The sequence below is a fragment of the Electrona antarctica genome (genome assembly GCF_951216825.1).
Source record: "Electrona antarctica genome assembly, chromosome: 2".
Taxonomy (NCBI): Eukaryota; Metazoa; Chordata; class Actinopteri; order Myctophiformes; family Myctophidae; genus Electrona; species Electrona antarctica.
The window spans coordinates 48,826,893-48,840,099 of NC_136807.1; the positions used below are offsets into that span (position 1 = coordinate 48,826,893).

Genomic DNA, 13,207 nt, shown 5'->3' on the forward strand with positions numbered 1-13,207 from the left:
TTGTTCAGACACCCATCAATCCTCTCACTGATCTGTTTCACACATTGTTCAGACACCCATCAATCCTCTCACTCTGTTTCACACATTCCAATCAGCCTATTTGAATGTTGATTAAGTAAACAGACAACAGAGTCACACGTCACTTCTCGTTACCACATTCCATAGCTGTGCAAAAACCTCTGGAAATGAACGGATAGAGGGTGAATAGATTAGTATTTCATATTGCAGTGATGTAAACTTAAGGTAAAATAGTAATACAACCAGTAGTGCAAAGTTGAAAACATGTTAAGTATTGTACTTACTACTTAAGTACAATTTTGAGGTATTTTAGTTAATTACTTGAGCATTTCCCATTTCCAAAACATTTTACTCCACGTACTCAGAGGCACTACAATTATTTGAAAACTTGAAAACTAGTAGTGCTATAGTGAATAATAATAAAGAAATCGCCATATTTATTATTATTATTATTATTTGTTGTGAATTTCCCATGCCCTCTAAATGGCACCCTCTGCTGGACAAAACCATTCACAGTTCCCCTTCCCTGCATCACCAATCACTCACAGGTGTCTGCCATCAGCACTCTGGGCTGATTGCCATTGTCAGTTCAGGTGTGCTCACCTACAAACACTCCACACACAGTTCACTCACCCAGTTCTCCACTCCAGACCCAAGCCATGCGTCACTGCCCACATGTAAGCTCTTGTTTCTTTGTCTTATATTATGCTTTGAGTTATGTTTTGATGCACTTGATTTATTGCTATATCTGATCTTCATTGTTAACTGCTTAGTATTAAAATGCTCCATTTTCTGTCTTTGTCAGAACCATGGTCTCTGGAATTGTGGAAAATACAACAATCACTTTGAACCTTGCCGATGTCAGCTCTTTAACTGGAGAACTTTTGGGTGGTCAGCAATTTAACAGAACAAACAAACTTTCCAATATTATTATTATTATAATACCATAGAAGGTTACTACTATCTGTACCAAATAGACCGCTGGACTTTGCACATGTAAACAGAGCTGCTACCTTTTAAATCTGAGTTTTTCTGTATACTATTTAAATTGTCCTGAGAAAAAGATGCTGCCATTTGTGCCATTGGTGAAGTGAAGGCTCCAATGTGGACCAAAGAGTTCCAGTGTGAAGGCAGTGAGTCTAATCTGCTGGACTGTAGAACCTCAGACTCTACTAGAAACACCTGCTCACCTGACAATACTGTTGGACTCACCTGCTCAGGTAAAAGACAAATACACTATAGCTTTGATTATTAGTTTACATTCATGTCCTATAGTGCCCAGGGCCCACCTATCCTGTATCCAATTTTAGTTGCCAAACCAATGGGTTGTCTTCTCTTGTAATTGACTTTTGTTATCACTTGCAACCTTATGCAAGGTGCATAATAGACTACTGAAGGCTACATGCCTATAAGTGTCATCGTCTGGGGTTTTTTAACTTTAACACACTACAAACAAATTACACAATCAAAACTTTATTTTAGAACACACCCAAATCATAATCTGGTGTGAATGTTCAATCAATTATTCCATCAAAGCAAACGGCATAAACAATATTAGTTTGCCTCTTCTACAAAAATAAAACTTACAAGTTAGCATTCTCTTGTATCATACCATACTACTTGTATTATTTCCCACCACGGCGTAGCCTCACATCAGACTATCCAGCATATCCACCACGGAGGACAGTCAAAACGGGCAGTGTCTGTAGGCAGGTGGGGCGTTACCATGCCTATGCTCGGCTGCAAACGGAATTCACGCGCTGGCAGAGCCCTGTAACCAATGTGACACATTGTGAGCTTGTAGATCGGCCATTTTAAAATGTAGGGGTAAGGGGTGGCGCAAGATATAGCTGTGCGCCTCTCACTAAATCCACCAGTAGTGCAGGCTTCAGCTTCCAACCTTAGAAGTAGTCTGGCGACAGGAGGACAGGGGTCAGAGGTCAAGGACGGGACTGGGAGCTCCTAGCTGATCCAAGCTCTGCCATAGAGACACACAGGGACTACAAATTTCACGCCCCCAAATGAGACAGCGTCCCCACTTCTGGTCCGTTGGCACGGATACTGCAGGCCAGCCCATAGAAGTCAATTGAAATTCAACTGTAGTTAGCCTACTTTTAAAATAATATGAAATGAACTGAAGACTATATTGATTTGAATAAAAATATGTTTCCAAATGTATGAAGTGTCTTTGTCAACATATATTGTTTTCTCAATAGAGGATGTATTTCACATTTAATTTACCACTTGAATGAGTTACCCATAATGTTAACGGAGCAGAGGGGAGACGGCAGACAGAGAACCTGTCGCTTTTACGGGACGTCACTGCCTTTACGAGGCTACGAGCGCCAACTTTGAAGAGTGGAATTCTCAATATACATCCCGATCCCGACTGACTTTGTTATTCATGTCTATATTTTGAACATGTCACAGGCTTACTATATATGTTCTACCTACCACGGAGCTCCGACGGTGTGTTTTACCGCTGTCAACTTGTTGTATAATTAACTTTGCTGAATAGTTGCATGGGAAAATAACACAGCTAAATGGAGGAGTGACATCCTGACATTTTCAACTACCTAGTGAATACTCCAGATGAGTATTAATAATAGTCTTGCAAGATGCTGTTTAGATCATTTTCAACAAATACATAGCATATAAAACGAAATACAACAAATATATCTGGGTATTGAAAACCTCAGTGGATGCATCCGTGACGTATATACCGTGCGACCCCTTTGACTTGAGATTTACAATGCTAGCACTTTTCACAAACTGATGGAGTATATTATAGTACATTGTAGTATGTATATTGAGATGGCAGGTATGTGACATTGAAAAGGACATTAAACATATGGGACACTTTATTAGAACACAAAAAAAAATCGCTATAGCCTCAGTAATAGCCTCAGGAACCAGTGAAATTAGGGTATTTTATGATGACTCTCATAGGGATTGTATTGGCAGCTGCAGTACACAGTTGAAACGGACCAGAAGTGGGGCCGCTGTCTCATTTGGGGGCGTAACATTTGTAGTCCCCGTGTGTCTCTATGGAGCCCCTATAGCAGATTCAAACACTGTTCAGGGCTCTGCCATGGCAATGCGTCTGGCTTAAATGACTCATGGATATACTAGGGCAGTTAACATTCCTCAGAAATTACATTTGAATATTGATCTTAAAACTTGGGCCAAATATCAGATCTGATATGATATAGTACTTTATTGTCAGTTCGCACTGAAATTTGTCTTGCGACCCAGCAGCCATGTATGCAGAAACACACTATAGCACAAAGAACAAAACAATATTACAATACCGCTTAGATCAGGGGTTCTCAACGTTTTTGGCTGGGGACCCCCGGAAATGCTTTGGCCATGTCTCACTAAAATGTTAGGGAGGGACTAGTGGAGAAGAGATCCAGTAGAACTAAAGGACCAGTCATTTTATGTTTGGTTGCACTCTGAAAATAGCTGTAGATCTGCCATTTTCAGCATTCAACCAAGTGTAAAATCAACCATTACGACATCGTCAAGGCCTGCCAAAATACATTAGTCGACTAATTCAACTGTAGATTTAGTCGACAAATTGAATGATATTTAGTTGACTAAAACTAGACTAACACTATAACACTTTTCAGATGACTAAAATATCACTAAAACTGAATGGAATTGTATTCAAAAGACTATGACTAAAACTAAATCAAAATCAACACTGCCTAAATGCTAGCTATACACTTGGTGGTGAAGGTCACATGCAGTGTCAGAAAGTCACCATGACAACCAACCTGTGTTCGTTTATAACAGACCATTGCTTGTCTTACATTATTAGTATGTGTGTTCGTTCAAAGTAATATTACTTTAAAAAGTCTATTCTCTTGGCTCTGTACAGAGTATGATGTCAGGTTGGTGGGAGGAACCAGTCACTACTGGTAAACTGGAGGTGAAACACCAGGGAGATTGGAAACCAGTGGCTGATTTTACATCTAACTGGAACCTGAAGCCGTCATCTGTGGTGTGTAAACAGCTGGGCTGCGTCTCTGCACATGGAGGTCTGGTTCTGAACGTCAACCTGTTTGGTGGACTTCATCTTCCTGTGTTGGCTCTGAATCGTCACTGAGGAAGTGCATAACATTGCAGGCTGGGAGATCTGTGGAGAGGCTGGAGGTGATCTGTTCATGTAATAAATAATGATTGACTTCTACGCTGACACTAGTCTATAACCCGATATGGACAGCATTGTAAATAATGTCACACCCGAACAACTCACCCAAACACGGTGAAATAGGACTTTTATGTTTTTTTTATCATCTTTTTGACCTATATTTAACAGCCAATGACGGGTCCAAGAGCCCTTGCCAGGGCCTTAAATCCAGTACTGGCCGTACTGTATGTACGGAATTGCAATTCCGTGCTATTTCGTATTTGTGTGAGATGGGGTTGGGTTGTGCATGTGTTCTTGCAGGGTGGAGCTCAGTCTGAAGTGTTAAACATCCATACTGGTTGTGTGTCTTCACAGGGTGACCTCTGCAGTGAGAACAGGATGGTGTGGTGTGGTGTGGTGAGCTGGGGATGTGCTCAGAAGAACAAGCCTGCTGTCCACGCCAACGTCCTATATGTGGACTGGATTAACCAAACCATGACATGAACACAAAGTATCCCCGATCATGGCACACGCATATATGGAAATAATTCAATACATCACCTATAGGTTGATTATGGTGATTAGGTTGATCGTCAATGATTGATTATTCGTTTTGGGATATGTATCCCGGTGGTAATCATTAAAAAATTAAATTTCTTTAAGGTCTCATGAGTTATGTTTATTGGACTTTAGATAACCTTTGAACTCAGTACGGGGCATCAAATGGGAGATTGGACTACATTTTATTGCAGATTAACTCCTGGTGACTGGATTCAGGAGTTGTGCAGCTGTACAATGACAGCGTCCTGCTACGTTTTCTGCAATGTCCTGTAAACGCTTGTGTATTTATTACTCTGATAACAATTCTTACAATAAATTCTGATCCCCTCCCCTAGTAAAACATGCTCAACCTGCGCTTTGAGAAGCCACAGATACTAGACATGTAGATTAGATTTAAACCAAAACTCTAGACTTGCTTGGTACAGAAGAGTCTCATTCCGCACCCATTCCAGGACGATGAAGTGTGAACAACTGCTGGTTTTGGTGTGAAGCATCTTGTTGAGTTCAATACAATGAAACAATGCCTCCCCTTTCTATGTATGTGATGTATTGCCATGCTTTTTGTAAATTTAATGTAAATCGCTCTGGATTAAGAGTGTCTGCTAAACGCATACGTTGTAATTGTAATTTTAATGGAAATGTGTGAAATGGCACTAGGGAAGAAGTATGCCTATATATATTTGTATTTTATGCAGAGTACAATGAGTACATTTGCTTTGCAGCATGGCACATAATGAAGCCAGACTAATATCACACAACACTGGCAGGCTTTTCTTTTTTTGCCAACTGCTGATTCGGTCTGGTTTATTAACCAGGCTAGAAGTATCTAGGCCTACCTGAGAAGTGTCTCCATAATCAAATATACATACAGTTTATAGAAGATTTAAACACTCTTAGTTTTCTGATCACAGTGAGTTATTTGTTATTAAAATTAACCAAGTTTTCCAACAGCTGGCATTCTGTCATTGGAAGTTGGGATCAACTCCACCATCATGCTTTCCTTGAACAGGAGTGTGTTTACTGCGTTCAGAAAACATTATATTTATAGCAAAACGGATGACATAACAAAATCATAGATTATGGTATCACGTCACCAGGAATGTCTACTAAATTGATTGTGAGTATTGTTGTTATTAGAACATAGTTTACAATATTTTAGAAGAAAAATGACAAAGGCAACACTTTGATCTGACTCTAGACAGGTGATGTTTTGAGGTTATTACTAAAAAGGAGTGCACTGCTTTCATCTTAGATATACATTCATGATAGAAAGGCACATGTGTGTTAACTGGTCAGCTCTTTGTCGCATTAAATAATATACACAGTAGTTTGTTATAACTAATCGAGGAGAAAACACAAGTGGCACAAGAGAGAAGAGGGCCTTTGTGTGTTGACTCTACATGGTTCTCATGTGGTGTTTAAGTCCAGCCCCTTCAGAGCGTTCAGCACTCCTATCTTAACTTTGCAGAGAGAGCAAGAACAGTTCCAGACCACTCGTATAGATATACACCATTGAAAATAACCGATCTACAAGCTGCTCACACAACGTGTCACCACTGTGAAACCATGTGTGCTTGTGTAGATCAGATATTTTCAGCTATAAATGTGAAACGTACTGTAGCCTATATTTTAAAATAAATTAACGCTGTTAGGCTACTGTACATATGTTTGTGTGGACCCCAGGAAGAGTAGCTGCTGTTGCAACAGCTAGCCTACTATAAGGTAGAGCTAATGTGGATCCAAATAAACAATAAAATGCAGGGTGCATATGCAGGGTAGCATACAGTATATCGCTCTTACGGCGTGTTTAAAATCTCACATGTTCATAATGATTCAAGGTTGTACTTTATTTAATTGTTATACATCTTGTGTACAGATACATAAGCAACTCTTGCATGGTGTGGGCTACTGTAGGCTCTGAGCACTTAAAGAGGATGTGGTTTTGTTCCTGACTTGTTTGTGTTTGCGGTGGTTTCCTGTCTCTCTACATGCTTGTTGTGAAACCGTGACTACATACAATAGCAAGAAGTGTATTAGAAAAAGTGATGAAGTCAAATTATAGGTACTAGTAATTTGGGACATTCTGCATAGTGAATACTTTCTAATGTTGGTACATTCTGATGCCAATACTTTTGTACTATTACTCAATGACATTTTGAATTCTGGACTTTTACTTGTACTTTTACATTTGTTTCTATATTAGATTAGGATTAGAGTTGATGTTGCTTGCTTTGTATTGTGTGGTACACAGAGGGGAGGGGTCACGGCCTGAAAAGGTTGAGCAGCACTGCCCTATACTATAGAGAGGCAAATAGCCCTTGTTTTCAAAAGGCACTGTTCAGACACCCATCAATGCTCTCACTCTGTTTCACACATTGTTCAGACAGTCTGACCACCGGAGAGACGGGTGGCAGCCGTAATGTAGACGGCACCCGGGAGCAGTATGGGTTGGCTGGGTCACCTGAGTGAGGGGTATGATGTTGGGGGACCCGAAACCCAGATGACCTTGGGATACATCACTGAGGATACGTCCCAGGTGCATCCATGCGATGTATTTTTGTTTTTTTAGACACCCATCAATCCTCTCACTCTGTTTCACACATTGTTCAGACACCCATCAATCCTCTCACTCTGTTTCACACATTGTTCAGACACCCATCAATCCTCTCACTGATCTGTTTCACACATTGTTCAGACACCCATCAATCCTCTCACTGATCTGTTTCACACATTGTTCAGACACCCATCAATCCTCTCACTGATCTGTTTCACACATTGTTCAGACACCCATCAATCCTCTCACTCTGTTTCACACATTGTTCAGACACCCATCAATCCTCTCACTGATCTGTTTCACACATTGTTCAGACACCCATCAATCCTCTCACTGATCTGTTTCACACATTGTTCAGACACCCATCAATCCTCTCACTGATCTGTTTCACACATTGTTCAGACACCCATCAATCCTCTCACTGATCTGTTTCACACATTCCAATCAGCCTATTTGAATGTTGATTAAGTAAACAGACAACAGAGTCACACGTCACTTCTCGTTACCACATTCCATAGCTGTGCAAAAACCTCTGGAAATGAACGGATAGAGGGTGAATAGATTAGTATTTCATATTGCAGTGATGTAAACTTAAGGTAAAATAGTAATACAACCAGTAGTGCAAAGTTAAAAACATGTTAAGTATTGTACTTACTACTTAAGTACAATTTTGAGGTATTTTAGTTAATTACTTGAGCATTTCCAAAACATTTTACTCCACGTACTCAGAGGCACTACAATTATTTGAAAACTTGAAAACTAGTAGTGCTATAGTGAATAATAATAAAGAAATCGCCATATTTATTATTATTATTATTATTTGTTGTGAATTTCCCATGCCCTCTAAATGGCACCCTCTGCTGGACAAAACCATTCACAGTTCCCCTTCCCTGCATCACCAATCACTCACAGGTGTCTGCCATCAGCACTCTGGGCTGATTGCCATTGTCAGTTCAGGTGTGCTCACCTACAAACACTCCACACACAGTTCACTCACCCAGTTCTCCACTCCAGACCCAAGCCATGCGTCACTGCCCACATGTAAGCTCTTGTTTCTTTGTCTTATATTATGCTTTGAGTTATGTTTTGATGCACTTGATTTATTGCTATATCTGATCTTCATTGTTAACTGCTTAGTATTAAAATGCTCCATTTTCTGTCTTTGTCAGAACCATGGTCTCTGGAATTGTGGAAAATACAACAATCACTTTGAACCTTGCCGATGTCAGCTCTTTAACTGGAGAACTTTTGGGTGGTCAGCAATTTAACAGAACAAACAAACTTTCCAATATTATTATTATTATTATTATTATACCATAGAAGGTTACTACTATCTGTACCAAATATACCGCTGGACTTTGCACATGTAAACAGAGCTGCTACCTTTAAATCTGAGTTTTTCTGTATACTATTTAAATTGTCCTGAGAAAAAGATGCTGCCATTTGTGCCATTGGTGAAGTGAAGGCTCCAATGTGGACCAAAGAGTTCCAGTGTGAAGGCAGTGAGTCTAATCTGCTGGACTGTAGAACCTCAGACTCTACTAGAAACACCTGCTCACCTGACAATACTGTTGGACTCACCTGCTCAGGTAAAAGACAAATACACTATAGCTTTGATTATTAGTTTACATTCATGTCCTATAGTGCCCAGGGCCCACCTATCCTGTATCCAATTTTAGTTGCCAAACCAATGGGTTGTCTTCTCTTGTAATTGACTTTTGTTATCACTTGCAACCTTATGCAAGGTGCATAATAGACTACTGAAGGCTACATGCCTATAAGTGTCATCGTCTGGGGTTTTTTAACTTTAACACACTACAAACAAATTACACAATCAAAACTTTATTTTAGAACACACCCAAATCATAATCTGGTGTGAATGTTCAATCAATTATTCCATCAAAGCAAACGGCATAAACAATATTAGTTTGCCTCTTCTACAAAAATAAAACTTACAAGTTAGCATTCTCTTGTATCATACCATACTACTTGTATTATTTCCCACCACGGAGTAGCCTCACATCAGACTATCCAGCATATCCACCACGGAGGACAGTCAAAACGGGCAGTGTCTGTAGGCAGGTGGGGCGTTACCATGTCTATGCTCGGCTGCAAACGGAATTCACGCGCTGGCAGAGCCCTGTAACCAATGTGACACATTGTGAGCTTGTAGATCGGCCATTTTAAAATGTAGGGGTAAGGGGTGGTGCAAGATATAGCTGTGCGCCTCACTAAATCCACCAGTAGTGCAGGCTTCAGCTTCCAACCTTAGAAGTAGTCTGGCGACAGGAGGACAGGGGTCAGAGGTCAAGGACGGGACTGGGAGCTCCTAGCTGATCCAAGCTCTGCCATAGAGACACACAGGGACTACAAATTTCACGCCCCCAAATGAGACGGCGTCCCCACTTCTGGTCCGTTGGCACGGATACTGCAGGCCAGCCCATAGAAGTCAATTGAAATTCAACTGTAGTTAGCCTACTTTTAAAATAATATGAAATGAACTGAAGACTATATTGATTTGAATAAAAATATGTTTCCAAATGTATGAAGTGTCTTTGTCAACATATATTGTTTTCTCAATAGAGGATGTATTTCACATTTAATTTACCACTTGAATGAGTTACCCATAATGTTAACGGAGCAGAGGGGAGACGGCAGACAGAGAACCTGTCGCTTTTACGGGACGTCACTGCCTTTACGAGGCTACGAGCGCCAACTTTGAAGAGTGGAATTCTCAATATACATCCCGATCCCGACTGACTTTGTTATTCATGTCTCTATTTTGAACATGTCACAGGCTTACTATATATGTTCTACCTACCACGGAGCTCCGACGGTGTGTTTTACCGCTGTCAACTTGTTGTATAATTAACTTTGCTGAATAGTTGCATGGGAAAATAACACAGCTAAATGGAGGAGTGACATCCTGACATTTTCAACTACCTAGTGAATACTCCAGATGAGTATTAATAATAGTCTTGCAAGATGCTGTTTAGATCATTTTCAACAAATACATAGCATATAAAACGAAATACAACAAATATATCTGGGTATTGAAAACCTCAGTGGATGCATCCGTGACGTATATACCGTGCGACCACTTTGACTTGAGATTTACAATGCTATCACTTTTCACAAACTGATGGAGTATATTATAGTACATTGTAGTATGTATATTGAGATGGCAGGTATGTGACATTGAAAAGGACATTAAACATATGGGACACTTTATTAGAACACAAAAAAAAATCGCTATAGCCTCAGTAATGAACCAGTGAAATTAGGGTATTTTATGATGACTCTCATAGGGATTGTATTGGCAGCTGCAGTACACAGTTGAAACGGACCAGAAGTGGGGCCGCTGTCTCATTTGGGGGCGTGACATTTGTAGTCCTCGTGTGTCTCTATGGAGCCCCTATAGCAGATTCAAACACTGTTCAGGGCTCTGCCATGGCAATGCGTCTGGCTTAAATGACTCATGGATATACTAGGGCAGTTAACATTCCTCAGAAATTACATTTGAATATTGATCTTAAAACTTGGGCCAAATATCAGATCTGATATGATATAGTACTTTATTGTCAGTTCGCACTGAAATTTGTCTTGCGACCCAGCAGCCATGTATGCAGAAACACACTATAGCACAAAGAACAAAACAATATTACAATACCGCTTAGATCAGGGGTTCTCAACGTTTTTGGCTGGGGACCCCCGGAAATGCTTTGGCCATGTCTCACTAAAATGTTAGGGAGGGACTAGTGGAGAAGAGATCCAGTAGAACTAATTTTATGTTTGGTTGCACTCTGAAAATAGCTGTAGATCTGCCATTTTCAGCATTCAACCAAGTGTAAAATCAACCATTACGACATCGTCAAGGCCTGCCAAAATACATTAGTCGACTAATTCAACTGTAGATTTAGTCGACAAATTGAATGATATTTAGTTGACTAAAACTAGACTAACACTATAACACTTTTCAGATGACTAAAATATAACTAAAACTGAATGGAATTGTATTCAAAAGACTATGACTAAAACTAAATCAAAATCAACACTGCCTAAATGCTAGCTATACACTTGGTGGTGAAGGTCACATGCAGTGTCAGAAAGTCACCATGACAACCAACCTGTGTTCGTTTATAACAGACCATTGCTTGTCTTACATTATTAGTATGTGTGTTCGTTCAAAGTAATATTACTTTAAAAAGTCTATTCTCTTGGCTCTGTACAGAGTATGATGTCAGGTTGGTGGGAGGAACCAGTCACTACTGGTAAACTGGAGGTGAAACACCAGGGAGATTGGAAACCAGTGGCTGATTTTACATCTAACTGGAACCTGAAGCCGTCATCTGTGGTGTGTAAACAGCTGGGCTGCGTCTCTGCACATGGAGGTCTGGTTCTGAACGTCAACCTGTTTGGTGGACTTCATCTTCCTGTGTTGGATCTGAATCGTCACTGAGGAAGTGCATAACATTGCAGGCTGGGAGATCTGTGGAGAGGCTGGAGGTGATCTGTTCATGTAATAAATAATGATTGACTTCTACGCTGACACTAGTCTATAACCCGATATGGACAGCATTGTAAATAATGTCACACCCGAACAACTCACCCAAACACGGTGAAATAGGACTTTTATGTTTTTTTTATCATCTTTTTGACCTATATTTAACAGCCAATGACGGGTCCAAGAGCCCTTGCCAGGGCCTTAAATCCAGTACTGGCCGTACTGTATGTACGGAATTGCAATTCCGTGCTATTTCGTATTTGTGTGAGATGGGGTTGGGTTGTGCATGTGTTCTTGCAGGGTGGAGCTCAGTCTGAAGTGTTAAACATCCATACTGGTTGTGTGTCTTCACAGGGTGACCTCTGCAGTGAGAACAGGATGGTGTGGTGTGGTGTGGTGAGCTGGGGATGTGCTCAGAAGAACAAGCCTGCTGTCCACGCCAACGTCCTATATGTGGACTGGATTAACCAAACCATGACATGAACACAAAGTATCCCCGATCATGGCACACGCATATATGGAAATAATTCAATACATCACCTATAGGTTGATTATGGTGATTAGGTTGATCGTCAATGATTGATTATGACCCGACTTCAACCTCCAACACCACATCAATGTCATCCGATCCTCATTTTATCATCTTATAAATGTCGCAAAAATGATCCGATCTGACATAAGTAACTCATGCCTTAATTTTCTACTAACTCACTGTACAAAAGTGTCTAAGGTTGGGTCATCTCAGATATATACCGTATATATATATATATATAATTAGGGCTGGGACTCGATTAAAAAAAAAAGCATTTTAATCCCATATCAACATTTGACCTGAAAACCTTTTCTTTTTTTTTGGGCAATTAAAACATATTTTGGTATACGAGTGAATCAATGACCCAACCTTATGTGTTGTGCACACACACACACATACACACTTCCTAAATTTTGGGTAATTTTACCGTGCTCAGGTATTCAGCCATGTATATTATCTTTTTAGTGATAGATAGCATTCCATTTAGCTATGTTTTTTGGTAGTCTCTTTCCAGTCGTCAGGTATAGCTTTCTTTTTGTTTTCTTATAATCTGGTTAAATCCAATGGGTTTACCGCCTGGCATATAGTCCCTCGACCAGCTGACATAGGGGGCATCCCTGTAGGTTTTCTCTATGATTGACCACCTTTATTTTAGGCGGTCCTGAAATGTAATCGCTCTCTTCATTATTTTGATGAGTGGGTATTAATGAGTGGGTATCGCCCTAATTCTGCTGTGCAATTTACAACAATTTAGACATTTAGCAGACATTTAATCCAGAGCGATTTACATTAGGCAAGAACTAAAAGCATGGGGATACATCACATATATAAAATGCATTTATCAAGCATTGCTTGTTTTTCATTCTGTGTGCAGCGTCCACACACAGAGGTTAGCCCTTGAGA

The 13,207-nt window shown here is 40.2% G+C and overlaps 2 long non-coding RNA genes across 2 annotated transcripts; both read left to right on the forward strand.

The window, feature by feature from the left end:
* The first annotated feature begins 605 nt into the window (after nucleotides 1–605).
* LOC306916140 lies at nucleotides 606–4,855 on the forward strand. The gene is made up of 4 exons (XR_013788934.1): nucleotides 606–695; nucleotides 824–1,238; nucleotides 3,902–4,176; nucleotides 4,529–4,855. It is a non-coding gene; the product is annotated as an uncharacterized lncRNA (long non-coding RNA).
* A 3,364-nt stretch (nucleotides 4,856–8,219) lies between these two features.
* LOC306916151 lies at nucleotides 8,220–12,442 on the forward strand. The gene is made up of 4 exons (XR_013788939.1): nucleotides 8,220–8,309; nucleotides 8,438–8,857; nucleotides 11,500–11,774; nucleotides 12,127–12,442. It is a non-coding gene; the product is annotated as an uncharacterized lncRNA (long non-coding RNA).
* Nucleotides 12,443–13,207: the final 765 nt, after the last annotated feature.